This window comes from Petaurus breviceps, unplaced genomic scaffold (genome assembly GCF_028583685.1).
Source record: "Petaurus breviceps papuanus isolate PSGF00001 unplaced genomic scaffold, PetGlider_PUasm1.0 90667, whole genome shotgun sequence".
NCBI lineage: Eukaryota > Metazoa > Chordata > Mammalia > Diprotodontia > Petauridae > Petaurus > Petaurus breviceps.
This window is the reverse complement of record NW_027187302.1, coordinates 337,649-360,780: the sequence shown is the minus strand read 5'-3', so window position 1 is coordinate 360,780 and position 23,132 is coordinate 337,649. Positions and strand designations below refer to the sequence as shown.

General features: G+C 35.9%; 1 protein-coding gene and 1 non-coding gene across 2 annotated transcripts in view; both read left to right on the top strand.

Moving 5' to 3' along the window:
* The window catches only part of ME1 (malic enzyme 1), a 286,728-nt gene that overhangs the window by 170,705 nt on the left and 92,891 nt on the right, over window positions 1–23,132 (top strand).
* Window positions 15,739–15,840, top strand: LOC138143877 (U6 spliceosomal RNA). The gene has a single exon (XR_011163813.1). It is a non-coding gene; the product is annotated as a U6 spliceosomal RNA (small nuclear RNA).

Below are 23,132 nucleotides of genomic sequence, written 5' to 3'. Positions count from 1 at the left end.
GAAAACGTCTCCCTGTTTTATACCTCACTTTTTATTGACACCAGAGCATCATTGAATAACATTATTTCTGTAAGTTTCATCTATCACAAAAACTCATATGATCTTAACATAATAAGTAACTCCTTTAGGATTGTATTTTGTTCTACTTAATTCAAATCATTTTTTTGTAAACAATAAACAGTAACTAGAACTTGGTCTTTTATTGCCTATAATTCTCAGTCTTAAAAAGAAGATTCTAAAAGAATCAAGTAACTTGATTAGTGTTAATAGCAATATGCTAAGAGAGAAGGCGGAAGACATCAAAAGAAGTTAGAACATTTTAAAATACATTAGGTGTTCAAGAAAAGGACATAAAAGCCTTCTCTAATATGGTAGATACCCTGTTTGAAGGTACTTTCTTGAGGGTACCTTTGAGTGCTAAGGTTCTCTCATTCCAAGGGTTTATTTTTTTTATAGTCATTCCAAAAAATACCTCAAGATATTGTCCTTATCTTGTTTGCATCACTGCCAATCTTCTTAAAACAGTAATCTGTATTCGCTATTTCCCTTTCTTCATCAGCTTTGTCACTCCTCATCTCCTTGAAATCTGTCTTTCTCCCAACACCGCTGTTCTCTTGTAAATTTCCATTGACCTTTTTTATGCCAAATCCTAGCCTTTTCTCAGCCATTATACATTTTGGCTTCTCTGATATCTGTAACACTACTGATCAGCCATCCTTCTAAAGTTCTCATATTCGTTCTCATTGATACTAAACTTCATTAGTTCTACCTCTCTATCTAGATAACTTTTATAACTCCTTTAGTGTTTCTTCCTTCTTTTATTGTTGGCATTCCCCAGGGTTCTTTTCTTTCCACTCTTCTATTTTCTAGTCTCTCCTTTGGTAAGTTCATTTACTCCTTCAGTTTCATTGATCCACTTTTGTGTAGATGATTCCCAATTCTATGTCTGTAGCCATGATATACCTTCTGAGCTCCAAATTCATATTTCCAACTTATCTGTTCAGTATTTCAACATAAATGTCTTTTGTGTAATATGTATGTATGAAAAATCTTAAACCAAACTGAAATTGCAGATCAGAGTATTATTATAGAAACTGTACATACCTGAATTCCAGCAAAGCATTTGGAAAAAGTCTCACAATATCTTTTTGTTAAGAGACATTTAGGTAGTTTCTTAACTAGTTCAGTGAACATATCTTAGTATTGATTAGTTGAAGGAGGGAGTGATCTCTAGTGGTGTGATATAGTATCATGTCCTCAGCTTTGGCCTAGTCGGTGTTTCATTAATGACTTAGAGATAAGGTAGATAGCACGTTTATCTTATTTATGAATGGCATGAACTCAGTTGGAAGGAATAGCTAATATGATAGATTAGAAATTAAAAAGATCTTGACAAACTGATCCTAATCAATTGAATTTAATTGAGATATACGTAGAGTCCTTGACTTGAGTTCAAAAAGTAAATTGTACCATTGAGGGGGACATCCTACATGTTGCCCATGTGAAAATTATATGAGGGATACAAAACAAGTATAGGATATAATCCCTGCCTTCAAGGACTATATGAGATCTAGTTTAATAGATAAATCCATCAGTCATAAAATAGAAAGAAATAGGGTATAGTCTGTTATTAAATGCTAAATTATGTAGTATGGAATGTAAAGACTAAAGAATTTCTGAAAAAAAATTGATCAGCATGGATTCAGATAATAAGGAAAGCCTTCATTAATCATGTAGAACATACTTGGCTTCAAGTTGGTAGGGAGAAAAGCATTCTAATACCAAGACTGTTTAATTTATTTTTCTAACTGTTAAAGGAAAATTTTACTTTTGAATTAAGAGCAGATTCATAAAATTAGGAAATATAAAGAAGAATTAAAAAAGTAAAATAAAGGAAATTTTGTATTTGCCTAGAGGCAAAATCAGTGTCACACTTAAGTCTTGCCTAACAGGCCATTAAATTAGTCTCTAGATTACATTAACAAGAAGGATTATGTCTATTTGACTCATGTCTAGACACTGCTTGTTTTATCCAATGTGTGACTGGCATTGACCGACAACTGTGAGGTGAAATGGCCTGGTAAGACTCTACTTCATACCTTTCACATTTCAACCCAGAGGGTGAGGGAAGAGAGGAATAAATGGTCTGTTTTTACTTTCCTAAACAAGGTCATATAAGTGTTTACCATGTCTTGTTTAAATATAAGCACCCAAAACTAGTAGTGAGATCTAGATCTATCAGTGGCTACTATTTAATTTTTCCCATTTTTTTTTAATCTTTTAAACATTCTTCAAATTTTGGGAGGCTTCAGGGACTTAAAAATTGAAGAAGATTAAGAACATGGCCCAGTTCAAGGGTCTCTGATAAGTCCATGTGTATATATTTTAAAGGCTCTGTTGGTATCTATATTCTTAAAAATTCAAATTACATGTTATTCTTAATATGAAGAATGACTAGTCATCATACTCTTCCTTAAGCTATTTTCAATGGATATAATTTTAGAAAAAGAAATTTTTCCTCATTTTGTCTCCTTATATCACGAAGTAAGAGTTTAGTTTGCATTTCTTAGCCCTTCACATTTTCTCCCTGGATTTTATGTCAGTCATTAGGTAAGAAATAAGCAGAAAGCCAAAATCAACCCTGTAAAGTCATCTTATTCAGCACTGTGGTGGTTGATTTCTTAGATATTGATTTCTTTTTGCCACACATTTATTACATATTGTTTTATCTAGAACCATACTAAGATGAAAAAAGTAAGTATGATGATGAGAAAGTGATTTCCTTAGAATAAATATGCGATGTCCAAATCCAACAGTGAACCATTGTTTTTATAGTACATTTTTTCCATAAGCATTGACTCACCATAGAATAGCAGCACATAAATCAACCAGCTGAATGTCCTGAACTAATTTTAACTTTTGCTGTAGTTTGGTCATTATCCATATTCCCTACTCTAACTTTTACACCAGCCTGACCCTGACACAATTTTACTTATATAATTACAAACAGTTCATGCAATTTAAACTGGCTTAATTAAAAAGTTTTTAAAAATTCTTTTTTTTTAAAGAGAGAAAAAACGAAATTAATAGTTAATAGTTTGGTGAAGTAATTTTGATGAAGATTTAAAGTAAGTCCAGATAATAATAACCCACAATTATATGCCATTTTAAGGTTTGTAAAACACTACATAAATACAACACCCCCCCTCCCCCCGCAAAAGCTGTTGCTAAGTGGATGGGAATTGTTTTTTTTTTTTCAGTAATAAAATGTCACCTTAAAAAGTAAAAGATGTTCTTAGATGAATTGTAGCATCCCCTCTGGAATCACTTCCTCAAATACCATTTACATTGATGGGCTGTGTCCTGAGAGAAGACTATTTCTCCTTTCAGGGTTCTAAAGTTAGCTGCTTAAGGTCTCTTGTTCACAACTGCCCTGTCTGGTGTGTTTCCTATTGATTAGCAGCTAGAGTTAACTAGTTTTTAGAAATTCTGCTTACTAAGCAGTATAGAAATATCCCCCAAACCAGAAGCATACTCTTGCTTTTGAGGTCCATAGGGAGAATAGGCCCAAACCTGGAGAACAAATGTAGCCAAATAGTCAGTTTTCTCCCTTAGGTGTAATTTTCTGCTGGGCTCTAAGGATTTTTATGCCCTTAGAGATGCTCAAAGCTGTTTTTCCTCCAAATGTCTATTTTGCCCTTATTTTTTAGAGTCTTTGTTGTTGTTGTTGCTCCCTATGAAGATGCTGCAGTCAGTCATTCTGTTCTAGGGACAGAGCTACTGACCCTCCTCCCTTCCTATCCCGTCTTCCTCTGCCCCCCAGTCAGCAGTAGGACCTCTGATGGATCTTCTGAATTCACATGGTTTCCTGGGATGGTGTGGAGAGGAAAAAAGTCTTTTCCCCTCTTCCCTCAAACAGTTCTCTTTTAGGGGCTTGGCTGGGAAAATTTCAGCACTAGTTTGGACTAGTGGAATGCACTATTCCAAACTGGATTGTTTTGGTATACACGTAAGCCCAAAGGTATGTCTGATTCTTTCTGCTAATATCAAAATATTTCATGTGTTATGTCATTTGTCTTCATTCAATAATTAAAACACTTCAGAGTTCTCAAATTGATTATAGATTTGTTCACATCTCATTTACACCTTTGTTTGTGTAATTCAGTCCAGGTATCTGGGCTTTCTTTGATGACATTAATTCAGGAATTAATTCAGAATTCAAAACCCTATGTCTTACAGTATAAGGGTTTTTTTTTTTTGGAGGGGTATGCAGCTGGTGATAAAATTGCAGATTATTTAGAAATAATTTAGTAGAAGCATTGTAGACTTCTTTTTTGTGTGTGTGATAAGTATCTGAGGCTGGAACTGAACTCAGATCCTCCTGCCTCCAGGTCTGGCGCTTTACTCATTGCGCCACCTAGCCACCCCCTAAAAGAACCTATCTTTTTTTTTCTTTGGAGGGCAATTGGGGTTAAGTGACTTGCCCAAAGTCACATGACTAGTAAGTGTGTCAAGTGTCTGAGGCTGGATTTGAACTCGGGTCCTCCTGACTCCAGGGCCACTGCTCTATTCACTGTGCCACCTAGCCGCCCCAAGACTTCTAATTTTCAAACAGATTGTATTAAACCGTATTCTACTCCTTAGTAGAATATAAAGTCCTTTAGGACAGAGATTGGGGTTTTTTTGGTTGGTTTTTAAAAATAATTTTTTGCTACATCACTAGTGCTTATCACATAGCAGTCATTTACTGAATACTAGTTATAGAAACTAATTTCATGTCAAGCTTTTTTCCCTTACTTTTGTATATAACTAAAATTAAATAATCTTTTAATTGCTACAAAGGGGTTAGCATATATAACCATATAGCTGGAAAGGTTTTTGGAACTCGGATATTTATATAGTTGGCAGAACAAGATTTAACTGGAACAACAAAATGTTATCATATAAGTTAAATAAAAAATTCATGACATGTAACATGAAATAGATTCTTGACCACAGGCATAAAACCTACTCTAAATAAAAGTATGGTGTGTTTTAAATGATTATAACTGATTTTAGGCAGTAAAAACAACTTAAATTATTAGCATCATGAAATATATATATTTGTGTGTGTGTTTGAGAGAGAGTACAAGACAGTGCTTAGGATAAAAGCAACTTTTTTAAAGAGGAAAAATGCTGCACTATATAAGTAAAAGGAAATTTTGATTTATTTTCCTGAACTGTGGGTTATGATTTTACTTGTAGAAAATATTTGTTTTGAGTTAGAATGCTTAGTTGTGTTTCATAATATAGTTATATGTACTTTGATTAAATTGAGAACAGGGCAAAACTTGGAGAGCAGTGTTTAAACATAGATTCATTTGAATTGTAAAAAAATTGGAATCATAGATATTTTGGGTTATTTTCTGTGTTTGGAATTGGTTTTTGCAGGAGATATGCTCATAAGAATTCAAAAAACTCCTTTATTATCATTCTGTTAATGATTATAGGTAATAATATATAGCTGGCCTTTCCCCAAGAACTAAGACTGAGATGGCACCAATTTATGGATCAATCTAACTCAGTCCTTCAATTTCTAGCTATATGTAACTTGTTCTGTGAAAATAATTTTTATGCCCCTACTCAATTTAATTAGTATTTACTCGGTTCATTGTTATTAATGGGTTTAGTAGAGTAGAATTAAGTTTGATTTTGCTAATGATGATAAGAAGATAATAAGAGTCATGTAGGTTATTATAAATTAACCCACAATATAGCTATGGTAATATTACCAATTATATTTATAGGACAGATCTATATTTTATCAGTTAGACCAGATATTATAAGAGTTTACATTAACTTGTGTCAGAAATTTGCTGTATTAGCTTTTATAGGATAAATCTATATTTTATCAGTTAGACCTGATATTATAAGAACTTATATTAACTTATGTTTGAAATTTGTTGTATTAGCACTATTCCCCTGCCACTGCCAGTGAATTACGTTTGAAAAACCACAGCTTCCTTGTCCCTTTGTTATAATGTCCTTAAACCACAGAATATTGCTGACCAAACATTTGAGGTTGATGGCCTGTGGAAAGCCTCTGCTGAGATGGCCTATGGAAAGCCCAAGAGTGCTGCTGAAAAAGTAGTAGTAATTGATGGACATCTCCCTTGGCCAATCATAGGAGTTTCCTGGTTTCTGAAAATGACTTGTCATGAATTATAATGCTTCATTCTATTTTTAGTGACCTTTCAAAACCTATGAAAGATTCCCAGCAGAGGAATTCTTGACCATGGAGTAGATCTTGGATCCAGTTGCTAAGGGACCACCAATTTCTTCTTATTATTATTATTTATGATTTTTTTTTTTGCTTTTTGGAGGGGGGAAGGGAGGACAATTGGTGTTAAGTTGCTTGCCCAAGGTCCCACGGCTAATAAGTGTTAAGTATCTGAGGCTAGATTTGAACTCAGGTCCTCCTGACTCCAGGGCAAGTGCTCTATTCACTGCACCACCTAGCCATCTCTCCCCCCACACCAGTTTCTTTAATAAATTGATCATATGTAGAGCTCTGCCTCAGTTTCCTTTACTGGCAGATTGGATTTTTGTGGTGTCCATTTTGGCAAATCAGCTAGGAGGTCGAGCTGCAGATCCCAATCCCCTTTGGCTGCCCTCGCCAAGGGACTGAAAAAGGAACATGCCTTAGACAAATCTTTAGGGCGACCCTAGGAGATGGGACTCCCTTCAATCTTCATGCCCAGATTCTCTCAGCTGAAGAGTTTCTTTAAAACTATAGGTCTTGAGTCTACCTTTACTTCTAAATTAATGGTTTCTTCACTTTTCATTTTGACAGGGTTCCCTAATTGGGTTTGAAAAGTATTAACAATCCTTTCCTAATTAAATTAGGTGTTTTTTTGTTAGATGCTTTTAGTTAGAAAGGCTCTAGAGCAATTAGGTGAATTTTAACATTAGGGGAAATTGAAAACTAAAAACAAGGCTTGGAAATTTAAAGTGTGCACCAAATTGAATTTTTTTTTCTTTTTCCCTCATCTCTTTGAAAAGGAGGGTCAAAAACTAATCATTAGGCTGATTTTACAATGCTAGTGATATTTCCCTTTCCTCTAGCTAAGCATGCTCCTGTTGACTGCAATATCTGAGAAGCTAGCCAGATTTTTTTTTAGACCCTCCTTTTACCTTTCCCTTACTACCTTTTATTTAAAATTTTTTTAGCCTAAGTGGGGTTTTGAGTGTAAAATTCATTTTAAATTGACAGTTATTTTCAAAACCTGTCTTTCATTTTGGAATCCATTTCTGGGTCTTTCTATGTATAAAATACTATATTATACCTCTTGGCCCTAAACTGGGTACCAGGACTAAGACTTAACCTGCTGGTCACCTGAAAAAGGGCCAGTGGGGGAAACCTATGTTCCCTTAGGAGACTCATCAGCTGTGAACTGATGTACAAGGGTTGGTGTCTGCCACCCTAATTTTGGCAGTTCAGCAATCTTGGAAGTAAGAACTGCCACCTGGTATACCTTGAACTGTGTTTCCTTTAGACCTGTGAGCCAAGTGATCTGTGACTAGATTTCTTGGGGTATCTCTGAACCCATTCCTATGGAAAACTGTTATGGCTATGAAGGGATTGTGGATACCACATCCATTAGGCCAGCAGGACTAGCCTGAAGGGGCAGGGATCAAAGAAAATTGAATCGTGACTTTTTGAACAAGGACTCCAAATCCTGGAAACCTAGCCACTATTAAAGGGAGATATGAGGTTTCATTGAGAGTTCCCAGAGATCATCAAATTAAGCCTTCCAAAGTAGCCCTCATCACTTGGAATGAGAAAGCCTATTTATTGACTGAAAATAATTGGAAAAATTACATTTAAAAAAATTCCTGCATAATTGAGCATTTTTTTAACTTCGGGACAGAGCAGAGAATATCCTGGTAGGAAAAAGGACCTACATTGAAGGGTCCTTGTGCATTTTAGGAACATCTTCATTGCAAGTGCTCAAAAGCAAACTAGGGACTTAAGGAATTTCTAGGAGAGGCATCCTCAAAGAATTTCTTTTTTTTTTTTTTCTTGCTTTTTGGAGGGCAATTGGGGTTAAGTAACTTGCCCAAGGTTACACAGCTAGGGTTGTATGTGTGTGTGCATGCATGCGTGCGTGTGTGTGCGTGCGCTAAGTGTCAATTTGGATCCGAACTCAGGTCCTCCTGACTCCAAGGCCAGCGATTTACTCACTGCACCACCTAGTGGCTCAAGAATTTCTTTTTTAAGACAGGGAGGAAAACTCTTTGCTTGGGACACCTGCGAGGATATAGGGGAGCAAAACATGTGCATTCTGACAAAATTCCCTTTGGGTACATTTCTTTCATCCTGGGATAAAGGCAAACTCCCTATCCAACCAGGGATGACAAATAAAAGAGCTATTAAGCTGTGCAAGGCATGGTCCAAGAATGCTAATTTTGATTACTTTAAGGTTTTGTCTTGAATAATCTCACTTAGAACAGAAAGGCCTATTCATGTAAGTGTCTTATCTGTGTTATCTTACCCGTGCCTTACACTAATCCATACTGGCAGATGTTTCTAAGGGTTTGTGTTGTCCTGATAACCCAACCTAGCTTCTTCTTGTCTGATCAGGTAGGAGAAACAGATTGGAAAAAAGTAAAACTTTCTTTTTCATTACATGTGATACAATCCATCTTTATAACCTGAATAATGTATAATGTGAAAGTATTTACAGATCCTACACTTGACTATATGCCGCCATGGTGGAGAGGGGAAGGAGGGGGACAAAATGTGAAACTCAAGGAATTGTGGAATTGAATCCTGTAAACTAAAAGGAAACAAACAAATTAAATTTAAAAATAAAAAAAAAAAGAATTACAGTCTTAATAGGCTAAATTTGTAAGACAGGGATTATCCCAAGCCCTGTTCAATAAAGGCTTGACTTATATGCCAAAAAAAAAAGTAAAACTTTCAAAAGTCTCTATTTTTTCCTCTGTATTTCTAACACAGGACATGTTGGTGTAGCAGCAAGCACCCCAGCGTCCCCAGGGTGGCTGCCAACACAGGTTCTTAGATCTGCTTTGTTAAAGGAAAGCAACTCAAAATGGGTTAACAAGCTTAATTTAATCAGTCAAATATGTATCGTTTACCTAGTTCAGGGGAAAAAGGTCAGCACCCCGAACTTCAGAGTATACAGAAAGAATTATTAAGACAGAGAAACTCAAGTAGACAGGTTTCCAAACTGTCCAACCATTACATCCGTACCAAATCATCATCTGGGTTTTTCAAAACCGGGGGGCTCTCAACAACGGCTTCCCAGAGTCTCATCTGATCAAATCACGGAACACTTCTCAAAGTGAGCCCCAAAGCAAAGCCTCACATCAGGGATCATATAGCCTTCTCCTGGGTTAGAGAATATAACCACCCTCTTGACCCACTGCCCAATCACACAGCATCAAGGTGTGGGCATTCCTGAAAACCAAGCCTCCTACCACAGGCTCCATGTGACCACATTCAGCCTACTAGGAGGCAGAGTATATTTGCAAATCAAGGAAGGTTCTCAGTCTTTTAAGCCAATCAAAGAGCCTAGAGGCAAGGAAGATCTTTAAATTTGCATTTCCATTACAGTTGGAGATTGTTGAGATGAAATTAAAAGCTAGAGAAAAAATCTGTGAAACAGAAAAGTAATTAATTTCTCTACTGAAATTTCTAATTTATGAATTGAGTATTTTGATGAGTGTTTTGGGGTATCAGAAAAGCATGATGAAAAAAAATTTGAGGATTTATTAGGTTATTTCACAAAAACGAGGAACTTTGAAATGAATGGCTTTTAAAATTACAGTTTGAATTTGAAGCAAGCCCTGTTATCAGCCCTCTATTGGGACCCCCTAGTTGAAAATGAATCCCAAAGTGCTCCCCAAAAGAGAAACCCGTATTGGAAAATCAGGCAGCAAGTGAAAAATAAGAAAATTTTAATTTGGGGGAGGAGTGAAGACTAGAGTGATAAGTTAGGTTAAGAAAGCAAGAGAAATGAATCTTTGAGAAATCAAATCATTGTTTGAGTGGTTTTAAAGGAAATAGACAAAAAGTTACACCACAGACCCTTAAAAAAATTGTAGTCTCTATCAGACACTTTTTTTCAGTAGTACAATTCCTGTTAGCTCTAATTAATTTGTTAGTGTTTTTTAATAGAAGCAGATAAATTAAGAAATTATTAGGAAACAATGCTTATCACTTAATATTTGTATTATGATGATCATTTTATCATAATATAAGGCTATTTCTTTTCTTTCTTTTTTTTCTGCTTTTTGGAGGGCAATTAGGGTTAAGTGACTTGCCCAAGGTCACACGGCTAGTTTTTGTGTTGTGTCTGAGGCCGGATTTGAATTCAGGTCCTTCTGACTCCAGGGCCAGTGCTCTATTCATTGTGCCACCTAGCCACCCCTCTAAGGCTATTTCTAATGTAAGTCATTGTTAACCATTTAACATTGAGGCAAATTTTACTTTAGATCACAAAGGTTAATAATCTGCTGTCTACCAGAGTGAGACCTCTAACCTGTGTGTGGCTAGAGATGAACAGAACAGGCTAGAGATAGGAGAGTTCGGAATCATACAGAAGTTTAATTTCAAAAGTGGGGAAATGGCTTGCAAGAAAGGACTTTTGTGCTGGAACCCCATAGTAGTAAGGGGACCCACTTTAGAGTGGGAAGATCTTAGTACTTATACCAATGGCTGCACGGTGAGCTGTAGCTCTCTGACAATGGGGCGGGGGGTGAGTTTGATTCATAGCAAGGCTTCATGATCAGAACATGGATATAGCAGGTATTTGTCATAGCAGGTATTTGTCCAAGCTCAGAACATTTGGTTCTGGTCAAAGCAATACAGTAATTATATGAAACAATTCTGGGATTTTTCCACAGCTGAGATCATGTAGAGGATGAGCACAAAGGATTATTGTTATGCCAGGCTCAGGGCACAGCTTACTTACTGGGCCTTAACTCCAGAAAGCAGGATATGTGCTAATATCTTGACATTTCCCCCTTTTGACCAAAGAGAGGGGATCTGAAAGATCTCGTTCGGCCAAGAGGCTAGTTGGGTCAAGATGAGCATTTTTATCCCAGGAAGTCGGTTCTTTGAGGCGCCCTATTGAGGAAGGGTGTCCTAGGTATTATTTCTAGCCATTGTTCGCTTGCAAGCAGAAAAGAGAGGAGAGCTAAGAATGTAGAGAAAGGAATGCATCAGGGCCTTGGTGGTTGGGCACATAAAAAGGGAAGGAGGTTGGGGGGAAACCACCTTCGATAGTATACTCAGCCCTTCTCTAGAATCTTGGAACTACTGTCTCCTCTAGATGTTAACTCTTTCTGGGTCCATACTAGATGAACTTTGAGGGTCCCAAGAGGGTTCTGCTGTCTCCTCAAGAGCAGGGGCTTTCTTCAGATGTTCTAGGAAGTCCACACCCACAGATTTGACTACTGTGGGAGTAGTCAGAAGGATCTGATAGGGGCCCTTAGAAACAATGGTTGATAATTAAATTGTCAGGTCACATTAGACTACTTGGAGGACTTACAATGGACCAGGTCTGAGAAGGGAGATTTGCGTATCACCAAGGTAACCATGTAAAGCAAAACAAAATAATCACCAATGTTAACTAACATCAAGCCTCCTTGTATCCTAGTAACCCATTCTCAATGTCCATTTAATCAGCACATTTTGAGTCCCAGGTGTGTCATGTAGTTATATGGTCCCTAGACACCTTTTCTTAGACAATAAGCTTATTCTCAAGACATCTCTAAAAGGGGTTCTGCTTCTCTGGTTCCATATCTAGACATTACAAGATAATTCTGCTAGTAACAAGGCTTAATATAATTTAGTAAATTTGGTTCTTCAATCTTAAAACTTCAGAGAATTTCAGTATATATACCTTTTGCTGTTTCTATGCTTAGCTAAATCCTATACCTGATATAAGAATCTTTTAAAAATTTATGAGTCCAACCATAAAGTGAGCTTTTCTGCCTTTTAAAATTATCAGATAGAAGCTTTAATAATGGGGAAATAATTTTATTTTCTTTACAGTCTTAATCCAATTTTGAGAATGTATTACTAAAACATACTCAAAGCCTGAATTTCCACCATAGATAAATTTGGAAGCCAATCATATAATCCTTTCTTTCTCAAAATTTACTATTCCATTTATTTAGAAAATTTTTGTATTACACCTTTGTCTTTTTACTTTGTCTAATCGTTTCTCCCTTAGGAGAATATCATCCCTGTATTATTATTTGACCACAAATACAGGTTAAAATTGTAAGATGTTCATGCTTGCGTTCTACAGTAGTAACTCAGAGATGTTCTAGTATTAATCTCTTATTTAATAGATTTAGTATTGTACTTGCAAAACTTTTTGGTTATACAAATTTGCTATAAAAGGAAAAAGAGGAACATAATTATTACAGTGTCATATATCATAACACAGAGAAAAACTCCCTTAGCTCTATTTGATTCCAGACATGAGTCCTATGTGAAAGTCAATCACATAATGACAGGGTATCAAAAGCAAGACTCAGGATTAACCAGGTGAGGACATTCCCTTTTCAGAAAGGAAATAGCACAATGGGGAAATAGAGTCAGGAGGATTCTAATCATGCCCAAAACTTTTCCCAGGCACAGATATCCACTTTAGCAGTTCCCAGACTATACAATACATGTTATTTTCTGCTGTTGACTTCATGACAATTCAGACAACTATCTCTGTGATGAAAGCTCAGAGCAGAAAATTTTACCTTAATTAGTAAAACTTCACTAACTATGGATAAGGCTTGACTGTCTTTACTAATAATTCCCTAACAGTTAACATTTCATTATCCATTATTTATAAGTCAAAACTGTCCATATTCTTGGGCTTCAGATATAGAGCAAATACCTGATGATTGACTCATCATTAATATGCTGAAGCTACTTCTTTAAACCATCCTATACACGTTCATAATAGCCAGAATTTTCAAATGAAAATTCTCTATTAAACTTATTATTACTGTTATCATTATTGGTTTTATAACAAAGTATGCTTCATTAAATAATTACTAGTTTTCAAATACCTATTTTTGTTACATTCTTTTAAAAGCCCAATATAATGTGTAACAGAATCCAGGTGAAAAAGCTTTTTTGTCTAACAACATTTCTGTTACAATGGTCTCTCAAATTTCACAGTGTAAGAGAATTGAGAAATACAATAATAACACAAACAATATCATGTATTTAAAACATGAAACAAAACTTTAGATAACATCAATTGCATTTCCAAATTATCCCATTAAAAATCATTAACCTTGGGGTGGCTAGGTGGCACAGTGAAAAGAGCACTGGCCCTAGAGTCAGGAGAACCTGAGTTCAAATCTAGCCTCAGGCACTTAACACAAAAACTAGCTGTGTGACCTTGGTCAAGTCACTTAACCCCAATTGCCCTCCCAAAAAATCATTAATCTTATTACCTTTGACATTTTAAAACCACTTTAGAGTTATCAGGTTTGGAACAATCACATTCAATTAAAGGAATAATAATAATGTAATGCTTGGCATATGCCAGTTATTTAAAGTATTAAGCACTTTACAGTCATTACATTATTTTGATCTCAGAATAACTCTGGGAGGTGGGTAGGTACCATTATTAATTTTTTCTTTACAGATCAGGAAACTGAGGTAAACATAATTTGCCGAAGATTATATAGCTAATAAATTTCCACAACTGGAATGTAATTCAAGTTTCCCTACTTTTTTCCAGCATTTTTTTTCAACATTTTTATTTGCAAATCTGATCTGAAAAGAGAAGGATTAACAGAATAAGAAGAGGAGAGTCTCTGACCTGAGGGAATCACAAGCATGGTCAAGGAAGGGTTAACAAGAGGTTGCTATAAAATGCAAACCATTTACCTGTTGTTGTTTTTGTTTTTCCTTCACTCTGGGCTTACTGCCAGACTAGCTGCCTTCCTTCATTGTCCTAGAACAATGAAGCTATCAATTTTCAAGGAAAAATGCCATCTACAATTAACTTATATGAAATTTAATCCTTATTTTTTCTTAAAACAAGTTCTGCAGAGTGGTACCCCAAAACTTACTAAGGTATTTCAGAAGGGAGTGAGTTCCTGGAATTATCCAGTTATCCTGAGGAATTCTCCCCTGCAATCTTTTTTTTTTTTTTTTAAAGCAATCAGGGTTAAGTAACTTGCTCAAGGTTACCCGGCCAGTTATTTCTGGGTGTGGTGCTGAGTGTCTGAGCCCGGGATTCCCTCTCCAGGTCATCCCAACACTGGAGCTGATGCTCTTACTTGCTGAGCCACCTGGCCACCCCCTCCCCTGCAATCTTAAAAATTATAAATCTTCAAAATATGCTAAAATGTTTTAGGAGTTTTACAAACTTTGATTATAGCTAAATTTTTTTTTATTACCTAATCTCCCACAGAAAGAAGAAGAATTAGTTTTGCTTACTGGGACAATTGCATCAAATATGAAAGTTCATTAATTTTTCCTAGTGTTCTAAACAGTTTGACTACAGCCTTTAGAAGTTGTGTTTTTTTTTTCTGGCTACATTTTAAATCTTTAAGGTAACAGAATCTACAAACAACACAAACATGACACATACGTTTTACATTTTACAAAGATATGAAACACAGACAAAAATGACAAGACAGATCCAAACAGTTCTTAACAAAACGAAGTTACAGTTCTAATTTTAACAGAGGCACACAGTTATGGAGGCATGTAGTTTAAAGAAACAACAAAGGCATGCAGTTACAATTTTGCAGAAGCATGCTGTTTAAAAACAACAGAGGCACACAGAGGGACCACTTAACAGAGGTGGGCAGTTCAAGAAAGGATTTCCTTACCAGAGTGATCCAAGACAAACTGGGTCACCAGAGGGGCCCTGGAGTTTTCCTCACAATGAATGGCAAGTTCAACCAAGGCAGTGCTTGGAGGATTGGAGCAGGCACAAGGACAGAGGACTTACCAAATGGGGGAGGGGAGGTAAAACCCCAAAGAAATAAGTCTCCAGTGGCACATGGTCAGTTCACTCTGGTACCAGAGAGTCCGAGTGGCCTGATTCTATGTCCATTCCCACTTCTGACACCAGTTAATGTCACCTGGACTGAGCCAGCCTCTTACCTGCAGGTGGCCAAAGCTGAACAGAGCAGGCTAGAGACAGAAGAGTCAGGAATCAAACAGAAGTTAAATTTCAAAGTGAGAGAAATGGCTTACAAGCAAGGACACATTGCCAGGGCCCCACCCCTAGTGGGGGGGACCCAAAGCAGTGGGGCTGAACTTTGATTTATATAGTTGTGGCTAGACAAAGAGTCAAACAGTGTAGTGTAGCAACCGTGGTAAGGCACAACAGTTTAACAGTGAGGAAAGGTTGTCTAGTGACAAAAAGTCCATTCAGAGCAAAGGTGTTTTGTTGGGGCTTGTTGGGGCTTGTCTAGCTTCAGGGACCATCATTTCTGTCATTTAGTTGCAGTAGTGTTCATCCACAGGGTGAGAACAAAAATGCCAAGCTCAAGGCACAGCTTGTTTGCTGGGCCTTAGCATTGGAAAACATGGTGTCTCCTAGCAGTATCTTGACACAACTTTACTATCAAAGAGCTACTGAAATTGATATGTCTTTTTAAAAGTCAAAGAATTTGTTATATGTATACTATTTTATGTCAATCAAAGGTACTGTTTAATTTTTTACATTTAATTTACATTTAATTGAACCAGTGTGATGACAACACAACACTAAAATTGGAATGATGCAGAGAAAATTAACATGGCCCCTGTACAAGGATGCAATGCAAATTTGTGAAGCATTCCATATTTTTAAGTACAAGCACCAAAATGAAAGTTGTTTTTATATGATAGAATCTAAGTTGAAAAACCATAGTTAAGGCTATAGATGATTCACTGGTCATTGCCAAGTAAACTTCGTAAAATGGGTGGACAAATAATTTTCTAGCATAAACAAGGTTAACTATGAGATGGAGATACATGACTTCTAATCTGAAGTCATCTTGCTTACTGAAATCTCTGACATTCTACAGTGAGGAACTAGGAGGCATCTTAAACTTTGCACTTGTGCCTAGTGAGTTGTGTTTGGGTTTACTTGGCTGGAATTCATTACAATGTCATAGTTTTATCACTTCTAATGTCTGTGAAATTGTCACCAGTTCTAATTACCCAAAGGGCCTCAAAGAAATTGGAATGAACTATGTATTTGTGAGCTTTAAAGAGCAGCAAAAAAAGTAGAGTATTGCTATTTATTGGTTTTATATAATAAAAACTTGCACTGAAGTATAAAGAAAAATTCACTAGAATAAGTCTAGAGGAATTTAAGCAAGTAGAAGAAAGTAAGAGGGTTTCAATCCCTCTGAAATTTAAAAATATACATATTTGAGGAATTTTTTAGAGAAATAACCTCTCTGACAGGTACTATATGACTCACTTCCCCAATCACCATGAGATCACAAAGAAAATTTCATAAAACTTTTAAGAGTAAAGTGGAAGTTTAACAAATTAATGGATTGATAGAGAAAAGATTGTTTCTTTGGTCTGAGTTAGTTATATTAGAGAGCTTTATAAAAAATTAAGTAGTTTTTCCTACCTACCTTACAACCAGAAAGGCTTAGGGTAAGAAGATATGTGCCATTTATCTGCCCTCTTAAGGTACACTAGTGGGGCTAAGTTAGGAAAATAAAAATAATTTATTTGGCTCTTTGGGTGCTTTAAAGAAATAAAGAAACAGTTAAGGGGAACTGGGAGTGCCATCATGAATTTTTTTTAACATGAACTAACTGAAACCAATGAACCTTTGGGGAAAATGAGATTTAAATATTGCCATTAGAATATAATTTGGGCACTACCTATCAGATTGGCTGATATGACAGAAAAGGAAAATGATAAACGTTGGAGAAGATGTGGGAAAATTAAAACACTGATGTATTCTTGGTGGAGTTGGGAATTAGTCTAACCATTCTGGAGAATAATTTGGAACTATACCCAAAGGGCTATCAAACTGTGCATGCCCTTTGATCCAATAGTACTACTACTAGGTCTGTGTCCCAAAGAGATCATAAAAAAGGGAAAAGGACCTATATGTACAAAAATACTTATAGCTACTCTTTTTGTGGTGGCAAAGCATTGGAAATTGGGGAATGACTGAGCATTGTTTTATATAAATATAATGGAATACTGTTGTTCTATAAGAAATTATAGGGGTGGCTAGGTGGCACAATGAGTAAAGCGCCGACCCCGAAGTTAGGAGGACCTGAGGTCGGTTCCGGCCTCAGACAACACGGCAAGTTACTTAACCCCAATTGCCCTCCAAAAGGCAAAAAAAAAAAAATTATAAGCTGGTGACTTTCAGAAAAATCTGGAAAGACTTACATGAACTGATTCTGACTGAAGTGAGCAGAACCAGGAGAACATTGTACATAGTAACAGCGATATTAGACAATGATCAACTATGATAGTCTTAGCTTTTCTCAGCACTACAGTGATCCAAGACAATTTCAAAAGATTCATGATAGAAAATGCTGCCACATCCAGAGAAAGAATTACGGAGTCTGAATGCAGATCAAAGCATAGAATTTCCACTTTTTTGTTTTTGTTTTAATTTTCTCATGGTTTTTCACTTTTGTTCTGTTTCTTCTTTTACAACATAACATGATTGTACATGTATAGCCTAAATCAGATTGCTAGCTGTCTTGGGGAGAGGAGAAGGGAATGGGGCAAGGGAAATTTGGAACCCAAAATCTTATTAAAAGAAATGAATGTTGAAAACTATCTTTACATGTAATTGGAAAAAATAAAATACTGTTAAAAAAAAAAAACCTAACATGAAAGACTTTGTCAAATGTATGGCTAAAATCTAGGTAAACTCAAACACATTTCCCCGATCTACTGTTCTAGTAACTTTGTTAAAGAAGAATATTAGTTTAGCCTGATTTGACCTGTTCTTGATGGAAATCATGTTGGCTCTTTCTGATCAGTACTTCTATTATAGATATTCTCTAACTATCCTTTTAACAAAATGTTTCACAATGAATTTATGTATGTATGTGTGTGTAATGGTCTCATTTACAGTGAAATGAAATCTTTACACCTTCCCAGGGCTGTTGTGAGAAGCACATAATTGTGAAGAAACGCAGTGCCTTTCTTGTGCAGAAGATGAACACTATAATAATCAGACTTTATGGGGGAATTCAGTTGAACATATTGTTCTACCACTTTAAAAGGTACTTTTAAAAATTGGCATTGAAAGTTAAGAAATTTGCAGATACATTTTAGAAGTTCAAAGTTCAACTGAAAAACTCAAACATTAAATATTTTTTAAGTACTATAGAAGGCAGGGCTCAGAAATTCTTTGAATTAAGCTGTACAAACCAAGAAAAAGCCAGGCATGTGATAAGTACCATATAAACTATTGTTGAATGTGATTACTCTATATAGCATTAAGATGTGACATTTACAAAGATGAGATACATTTGACTGAATAAATATCACCTGATTGTTAATGAGTTTTAAATTTATGGCATTTTGTATATTATTTATTTCTATTTTTTATATTATGAAATTTGATAAACCATTGTATCAGAAGTGCTATTAGAAAGGTAACTTCACCTTTTACCTGGATATTGTTATGAATTGAACTTTTAAAAGAATGTGACAAAAATACAAATTGTCAAATATTTAATGCGTTATATTTTGTTTTAAATAAGAAAAAATGATAATGATTTGCTCTTGGGGGAAAAGAATAGTAGAAGCTTCTTAAGAGACCTTTGTCTGAGAGGTTTTTTGGTGCTTCCTACTTAGGCTGGGTTATAAGATCTTATCATCCCTCCTTATAGCATGTTGTGATACTCTCTAGTGCTGTAGTTTGAAAAACTAGTCCTCCCAGCCACCATGTAAAAAATTATAAATTAAACTTTATATAATAAGTAAGTTTCATTTGGAAAATCATGAAATTTTATCTGGCAGTAAGTAGCATGTCCTAATAAGTAGCTGTGTTTTTTGAACCATCTATTCATTATATGTGTGAGCTGCTGTTCACTATATATGAAAGTCCAGAACATAATTATTCTTACATAAAAGATTGCTAGAATGTCCCGGTACATATTAGGACATGAGAAAAATAACAGAATCCAGGCTTAAGTTATGATTAGTGAAACTGATGTTCAAGGCTAAATTTCATAGGACTGTAAATTGATATTATTCTGACTCTGATTCATACAGAAATAGTATTTAGCCAGTGATCTATAATGCCAGAAGCCCCATGGAAATGACATCTGTGAATTAATTCAGGTGGAGTTTTGTCTCAGGGAAAAGTAGAGAGAGAGACTTTTGTCATGGTGTCTCCTAATAACAAGTTTTAAGAACTGGGTTCAGAATTTTATATATGCCCAACATAACAAATTGCTAATACGACTGAAGTTTCTTCCCTCTGTGGGACTTGAATCTGAGGTAAAGAATTAAATAAATGGACACCAGTCTGAGGAAATTAAATGATGATTGAATCAATGCCAATTTAAAAGGCACTCTTCAGCTTGCATAACTACATTGATAAATATCGAGTTTATTTGTTTTTTTAAGGGCTCATTTTGCAAGTCATATCTTTATACATTCTGTTAGATTCTCCCTTGTTGACAGTCTCTAAATCAAATACCTGATTTAGATAAAGATATGAACTGCGGGGCATATGGGAAAATGCAAATTCTCTAGTATAGGGGTTTCTAATTTTAGATTCTTCATATAACTCTGTTATTATTAGGATTAAAGCAATAAGGTTTGAACTATTTCTCGGTGCACTTTAATACAGTCATTTCAAGCTTGCTTTGTCAGTAACTCAAGGTTGGAGTTACGGTATTGAATTGTAATGAGATCTGTTTTAGAAGTGCTTTTAACAGGGATCTCTACCAGTGACCGGAACTAGAGAAGCAGATCTATTGGAAGAACCAACCTATTCCAGAATACCTAAGAGGAGAGGTTTGCAGAAGACCAGACAACTGCATATATTCTTGGAAAGCAGACAATCTCATGAGACTTCTGAGGCCTGAGATATGATAGATTAATGAAATGGACAGTGGGAGTGGGTTATTAAGAGACTGGTCAGTTTTCTTTGTAAGGCCTGCTTACTGAAGAAGACTGACCCTAACAGATTTTGTCAATGAGCATTAGTAGGGGATTGTCACCTCTGGTATTTTGCATCACCCACATTGGTCTTCCCTCTATGTGTCCTTAGGTCTTAGCCATCCATAGAAGACAGTTCTTTTACGGATTAAAGAGGGGGATTACAAAAATGATTTTGAGAAGGGTAGAGCAAAGATGGCGGAAAGAAGTCAGGAAAGATGTCTCCTCAATTTCCCTCGGGAACAATGCTAAATCAGGCCTCTAAATAGATTCTAGAGCAACAGAACCCACAAAAAGATGGAGTGAAACAATTTTCCAGCCTAAGATAACTTAAAAGAACTTCAGGACTTGGGTAAAAGGGAAGCACAGCCCAGTGCAGACAGTGTCTGGGAAAGCCAGCAAGAGGCTCTTTGCCACAGCACAGATCAGCAACCAAGGTCCCTTGGACCTTCAGGCCTAGAACCCCAGTACAACAGGTGCAGCTAGACCTGGCCACCTCAGCACAGTGGGCAAGACACAAGCACCAGAGACCCTGTGCAGAAAGTCATTGACCAGGCCCCTGGCACAAGAAGTTTAGGACAGTGCCCTCTGTGTCCCAGGAACAGAGCTAAACTTTTAATAATGAGCAAAAAAACAAAAACAAAAAAGAGCCCCGACCGTGGAAAGCTACTGTGGCGACAGAGAAGATCAAAACAAACTTAGAATTGGACAGCATTGTCAAAATATATACATGTAAGGCCTTAAAGGGGAAAGTGAATTGGTCTCAAGCCCAAAAAGTCCTCTTGGAAAAGCTCAAAAAGGATTTTAAAAATCAAATAAGAGAGATAGAAGAAAAATTGGGGGGGGGGCAGAAAGGTGGCTCAGTGAGTAAGAGCACCGGCTCCAGTGTCAGGATGACCTGGAGATCAAATCTGGGCTCAGATACTTAGCACCAGACCCAGAAATAATAACTGGCCGTGTAACCTTGAGCAAGTTATTTAACCCCAATTGCTTTAAAAAAAATTGGGAAAAGAAATGAGAGTTATACAAGAGAATTATGAAACAGATTGGAAAGGAAACACAAAAATTGAAGAAAGCAAGTACATAAAAAAATATAATTGGCCAAATGGAAAAAAAAATCCACTGAAGAAAACAACTCCTTTAAAAGTAAAATTGACCAAATGGAAAAGGAAATAGAAAAGCTAGTTGGAGAAAATAAATCCTTAAAAATTAGAATTGTCCAAGTGGAAGCTAATGATTCTCTGAGACATCAAGAATCAGCCGGCCAAAAACAAAAGAAATGAAAAAAATTGAAGAAAATGTAAAATACCTCATTGGAAAAAGCAAATTGACCTGAAAAATAAAACCCCAAGAGAGAACTTAAGAATTATTGGACTGCCTGAAAACCATGTTAAAAAAAAAAAAAAAGAGGCTGCACAACATCTTTCAAGAAATTATCAAGGAAAATTGCCCAGATATCCTAGAACCAGAGGGTGAAATAATCAGTGAAAGAATGCAACGATCACCTCCTGAAAGAGATCCCAACATGAAAACTCCAAAGAATATCCTAGCCAAATTCCAGAATTATCAGGTCAAGGATAAAATATTGCAAGTAACCAGAAAGAAACAATTCAAATATCAAGGAGCCACAGTCAGGATTACACAGGATTTAACAGCTTCTACATTAAAGGATCAGAGGGCTTGAAATATGATATTCTGGAAGGCAAAGGAGTTTGGATTACAACCAGGAAATCTACTACCTAGCAAAATTTAGCATAATGTTTCAAGGGGAAAAGATTTGTGACTCAAAGAGGGAATAACATATACACTCAGTTAGGTATAAAATTTATCTTACCCTATAAGGAAGTAGAAGAGCAAAAGGGAAAGAAAAGAGAAAGTTGGGTAGGGTACTGATAGAACAGAGGGAAGATTATGAGAATTGGTCAGAAACAAAATACTGGTGAGGAGGGACAGGGTGAAAGGAGAAAGAAAAATATAAATGGCTAAAAGTAGGATAGAGGGTGATACACAGGTAGCAGACATAACTGTGGATGGGAATAGGATGAACTCTCCCATAAAACAGAAGCAGATAGCAGAGTGGATTAAAAACCAGAATCCTATAATATGTTGTTTACAAGAAACATATTTGAAGCAGAGGGATATATACAAAGTAAAGGTCAAAGGCAGGAGCAGAATATATTATGCTTCAACTGAAGTAAAAAAAGCAGAGGAAACAATCCTCATCTCAGGCAAAGCAAAAACAAAAATAGATCTAAATAAAAGAGATAAGGAAGGGGAGCTACATCGTGCTAAAAGGAACTATATAGACAATGAAGTAGTATCAATATTCAACAAGTATGCATCAAGTGGTATAGCATCCAGATTCCTAGGAGAGAAGTTACATGAGTAACAGGAAGAAATAGACAGCAAAACCATAATATGATATGTTCGATATGATAGAACTCAGGAGAAAATTTTTCTCAGTAGTACATGGCATCTGTACAAAAATTGACCCTGTATTAGGCCAGAAAAACATTGCAATCCAATGCAGAAAGGGAGAATATAAAATGCATCCTTTTCAGATCAGGATGCAGTAAAAATTACATGTAATAAAGGGCCATAGAAAGATAGACTAAAAATTAATTGGAAACTAATCCTAAAGAATGAGTAGGTCAAACAACAAATAATAGAAACAATCAGTAATTTCATCAAAGAGAGTGACAGTAATGAGACAACATTCCAAAACCTACAGGATACAGACAACACAGTCCTCAGGAGAAATTTTATATCTCTAAATGCTTACAAGAATAAAATCAAGAAAGAGGAGATCAATGAATTGGGCATGCAACTAAAAAGGCTAGAAAAAGAACTGGAAAAATACTAATTTACTCATAGGTAGGCCAAGCTAATATAATAAAAATGACAATTCTTCCTAAACTAATTTTACTTATTCAGTGCCATACCAATTAAATTACTAAAAAAATATAGAAAAAAATAATAAAATTCATCT